Below are 5,668 nucleotides of genomic sequence, written 5' to 3'. Positions count from 1 at the left end.
ATTAAATTTTCCAATGAGAGTTTTTAGCCCCCTTACCAATTATACTCTGTTGGAGGAGGATAAGAATAAAATAAAATTATCCACTAGGAACTAGGATCAAAAGAAAATGTAATATTAAATGTGAACTTTGACTTGTAGCAATATTTCTTTTCACTAAGGAAATAACAGCACCCGGGTCTGTGACCTAATAATGCATCCTTGGATCTGACCATTACTAACTACAGAGATTTGGCACATCAAATCTCTGTGACAGGAAGACAATAAGTCAAACACTGGTATTGCAGTGACTGCTCACACATCTGCTATTAGAACAAACTGAAGCCAAAACAATAAAATCTCTTTTCCAAATCTGGTTTCCATTAACCTTCACATATTAGCTTGTTTTATCAATCTTCTTGTATGTAGCTGATGTCACGTAATCCTCTCCCTGCCCCCCATTCCTTGCTCACTACATACATCAGATCATCTCAGAGAACAAAGTTTGGGAATATAGTTAAGTATGTGTATATAGCTATATGTATATAGTATATGCATGTGTGTGTGTGTGTGTGTGTGTATATACACACACAGCTATATACCTCCAATATTCATATATTCCTATATATATACACATATATATATGTCTTTTGTGTATGGTTATAAACGTATCACCTGTATGTACCCACAACTCACATATACACATGTGAACATAAAATACCAATAAATCTAGTTACAATCCACTACTGTTAGAGGAAGTAGTTTAGACAGATATGAGCATGGCAGGAGTGCCACCAGAAATGGCAGGCACTCATGGGGTGATGGTCAGCCAATCATAAAACTGTCCCTCTGAAATAATAAGAGAGGGCCCCAGAAATGTCAGGTGCTCACTGGGTACTGGTCAGGTGATCATACTACTCTCACTCTGAAATTGTAAGTGGCCACAGCTGCACCAAAAGGAAGAGGTGTTTCCCAGCAGTTAGGAACAATTAGGAGCCAGTCAATCCCAATTCCCTGATAAGGCCTTAAACATAAGCAATAAGGGACAAAATGGCAGAGTTTGACTGGTATATGACTTTCCCCTGGGGGCTCTCGACCAGTAAGGGAAAATCACCCAGGTGAGCATGCACACAACTTCAGTAGAGGTTGTGCATGCCCCGGCTCAGCCCATGTGGCAATTGAGCAACAGCCCACCACAGGAGGGAGATCAAGAGAGGAAAAGAGAAAACACCATTTTACTCTCTACTGCTATGAGGTCAACCTTTTAGATTCCACATATGAGTGAGATCATCTGTTATTTGTCTCTCTCTCCCTGACTTATTTCATTTAACATAATGTTCTCCACCTTTTTCCATGTTGTCACAAATGATAGAGTTTCATTTATCTGTTGCTAAATAACATTCCATTTTGTATACGAACACCTTTTCTTTATCTGTTCTTCCACTGATGGACACTTAGGTTGAGAACATATCTTCGCTATTGTGAATAATGCTGCAATAAACATGAGAGTGTGGATATCTTCTGGACATAATGGCTTCATTTTCTTTGGATTTATACCTAGCAGTGGAATTGCTGGATCATATGGTGGTTCAATTTTTAATTTTTTGAGAAATCTTCATACTGTTTTTTATAATGGCTCTACTAATTTATATGTTACTACCAATAGTGTGCACATTTTTCACCACTTTCTTGCCAATATTTTTTATCTTTTGCCTTTTTGGTAATAGCCATTATAACATGTATGAAGTGATCTGGATTTTCCTGATGGCTTTAACTTGATGATGATTTTTGACTTGACCTGATGATTGGTGATGTTGAGCATTTTTTCGTATATCTGTTCATCATTTGTCTGACTTCTTTTTTTTTTTTTTTTTTTTTTTTTTTTTGAGACGGAGTCTTGCTCTGTCGCCCAGGCTGAAGTGCAGTGGCCGGATCTCAGCTCACTGCAAGCTCCGCCTCCCGGGTTTACGCCATTCTCCTGCCTCAGCCTCCCGAGTAGCTGGGACTACAGGCGCCCGCCACGTCGCCCGGCTAGTTTTTTATATTTTTTAGTAGAGACGGGGTTTCACCATGTTAGCCAGGATGGTCTCGATCTCCCGACCTCGTGATCCGCCCGTCTCGGCCTCCCAAAGTGCTGGGATTACAGGCTTGAGCCACCGCGCCCGGCCGACTTCTTTTAAAAAATATGTCTATTCAAGTCCTTGGACCATTTTAAAATTGGGTTATCTGTGTTCTTGCTCTTGAATTCCTTATATGTCTTCATATTATCCTCTATTCCCCTTTCAGATGTACAATCTTTCAGTATTTCTTCCCATTCTTTAGGCTGTCTCACTCTGTTTTTTGTTTCCTTTGTTGTGCAGAAGCTTTTTAGTTTGATGTAATTCCATTTGTGTATTTTTGCTTTGTTGCCTGGCTTTGGAGTCATATCTAATAAGTGATTGCCAAAACCAATGTCGTGGAGCTTTTTCTCTAGTTTCTTTCTGGTTATTTCACAGTTCAGTGTCTTCCATTTAAGTCTTTACATATTTTGGAAATAGTTCTTTATCAAGTATGTCATTTGCAAATGTTTTCTCCCAGACTGTGGCTTGCCCTCTCAATTTGCCCATGTATTTTGAACAGTACATTGGGAGAAACTGCAAGGAGTAAAGAGACAGCTTCATAATAATAGGTTTGATGAAATGGTGAGAAAATGTTACTATTTTAAATAAACTATGTTTTTCATTTGGGAGTTTAATGGTAATTATTTCCTGATAGTTTTCAATAGAGTCTATGCACTAGAGGAAAGATTTGAAGCTTTACTAAGTGTGAAAAGTGAAAGTAATGAGAGGAACTACAGATTTTCTTTTCTTTTCTTTTCTTTTTTTTGAGACAGAGTCTCGCTATGTTGCCAGGCTGGAGTGGAGTGGAGCAGTCTTGGTTCACTGCAACCTCCGCCTCCTGGGTTCAAGCAATTCTCCTGCCTCAACCTCCCGAGTAGCTGGGATTATAGGCATGCGCCACCATGCCCAGCTAATTTTTGTATTTTTAGAAGAGATGGGATTTCACCATGTTAGCCAGGCTGGTCTTGAACTCCTGACCTCGTGATCCGCCCACCTTGGCCTCCCAAAGTGCTGGGATTACAGGCGTGAGCCACCGGGCTGGCCAGATTTTCTATTCAAGAATTAGCTGTGTAAGGAAAGAAAGAAAAGAAAGAAATAAAAATGAGAAAAATAAGATAATTTAAAATGTTAGCAGAGAGAGAGTCCAATACCAGAAAAAGATTTGAATTACAAGAAGTTTTGAAGGAGTCAGGTAAAATGTTCAGTAAATGATGTGGGGCAACCAGAAATATTTGAAAAACAAGTGCTGGGTACCTACCTCATGATTTGTATTTTAAAATGACTTGTATCAGACATAAAAACTTAAACTCCTAAATTATGTTACTACAAAACTTTCGTGACTACATCTGTAAATTCAACTCTCTGTATATAAAATATCAAAATTAGGAAAATTTTTCAAAGTCTGATTCCTATTCAGAAGCCTTAAATGACCATTGATTTTATTCTGTAAGATTTCAAAATAAAATTCTGCACAAAAATAAGAGAACTAACAGATGCAAAATCATATCAATGTTTGTGAAGGAAGATTCATTCAACATTGTAAAAATGGCTATCTATAATGCATAAGTTTAATATGATTCTAATAAAATATTGATAGTTCTTATTTTCAAAAAGGCTACATGGTACTGGAGTTATTTAAAAAATAGTAACAAAAATGTGTAAAATAGGTGCAGGGATAGGAAATACCAAAACGTGATTAGAAAAAATACATAAATTAAGTAAACAAGCTTTAATTACTAAAAGTTATGTTTGCTGCATACATGGATTAAACAATAAATAATGAAATTGAATAAGAAGTTATCCAAGCAGACCCAAATAATCAGATAATTTAGTGTAGCACAAATGTACTAATGTAAACCATTTTGAAATTGTAGAGCTTAGACATGTTATTGAGAAAACTGGATGGCACTGATTAAAAAATATTTAGTTGGATTGTTTCTTCTTGATGTAAATTAAGAAAAATCCATGTGGATCAACATTAAATCATAAATAAACCAAAATAACTTTAGAGTAGAAGAGTGAAGTTTTCTATTATTAATCTAAAGTGGGGAAGACAGATCTGTCACTCAAAATCCAGGAGCCATGAAGGAAAAAGTTAACAAGAACGGTCAACACAGAAACAAACACTTCCTAAACTTTTTCAGAGGGTGTCAGAGAAAGGAAGAAAGTGGTGCAATTCTGAAGACAAAACGATTAATTAAAAAAAAAAAAAAAAGCTTTCAATTCATTTTTCAAAAAAAGTTAATTCCTCAATATATAAAGTTCCTGAAAGTCAATAAAGGAAAAAATAAATAAGATAATGGAAAAGTCTATTGATATGAACATGATTGAAAGAATAGTACATTTATATGCAACTTAGGTATGTGAAAAGATGCTCAACTTTACTCATAAAAGAAAATCTCAAGTAAAACTACACAGATAATTCAAGTTATATATTGTGTATATGATTAAGTATTTGTATTAGACTGTCGCAAACAAAAATCTTTAAAATCTGGATTAAGTAAAAGCAAGCAAACAGAAAAGGCCAGCTGTTTGAACATATGAAAAAGCAGTCAAGTCATTGTGGACTTGATGGTACAACATCCTAGAAAGAGGAAACTTTAGTGAGATGAGCCCAGCTCTTCCCAGTGGGATTCCTTCTTTGGGGGCATTTGTCAATTTGCAGCTCTGAGTTGCTAGAAGAAAGCAGCAACTTAGTGTTCTCTGCAGTCTCATAAATCTGAATTGACAGAAATTGAACTTCTTTTTTTACTTATTTTTAACCAGATTTAAGAAAATTCTATATTTCTACTAAATAGTTACTCTGAAGTTCATGTCATATTACACCTGTTTTAAAACTAGTTTGGGTCTCTTGGTTGATATGTAAAATGAGATTTCTTTTTTTTTTTTTTTCTGGTAAGAGAATGTATTCATATGACGTAACTTGAGTAATTAGCCTCCCTGCCTAGGTTCAGAACCCTCAGATTATTTCAAAGCAATCTCCGGAGTACTTAATATAGAAACTACTAAGCAGTACAGTGGAAAATGACATGTCCATGTACGCTTATTCTAAAAGTAATCAGAGCATCATATGGTAGCTGGTTCTAGATGTTCTGTCCTCTTTTGAAGAGTTCCAGGTATTTCCAATAATATGGAACTCATAGTTGTTCATGCCATTCAATCCTCACATCTTTGTTGCTAAATTCTTAGCAGGCAAATGCCTCAGGCAAGTTGTGACTATAGCACTAGGTTTTTTACTGAATAGAGATCAGCAAACTCTCCAAGTTTTGTTTAGATTATGTCTTTTTTTTTTTTTTTTTGGTCATTTAATTATTCTCAGGCTAGTCCTGATTGCTGTCAATGAAATGAAATAAGTACCAAGCTAGCATAAATACAGATAATGGTAATCCTAGGCATAATTTAGAATCTTTAAACTTCCTGGCCTAAGGAAAAAAATAAGCTGGCTCTGTCTTGGTATAATACATTTTTTACTGAAGAAATTTAAAATTTCAGTACAATGTTACAGTCTGAACAAGCTGAGCTTTTTTCCCTACTTATCCCTTATTTTCTAATATCCCTAAAATACATCTGGGTTAATTTCTGATTTCCACCTT

This window comes from Papio anubis, chromosome 1 (assembly GCF_008728515.1).
Source record: "Papio anubis isolate 15944 chromosome 1, Panubis1.0, whole genome shotgun sequence".
Lineage (NCBI taxonomy): Eukaryota > Metazoa > Chordata > Mammalia > Primates > Cercopithecidae > Papio > Papio anubis.
Note: the sequence above shows the minus strand (reverse complement) of the source record.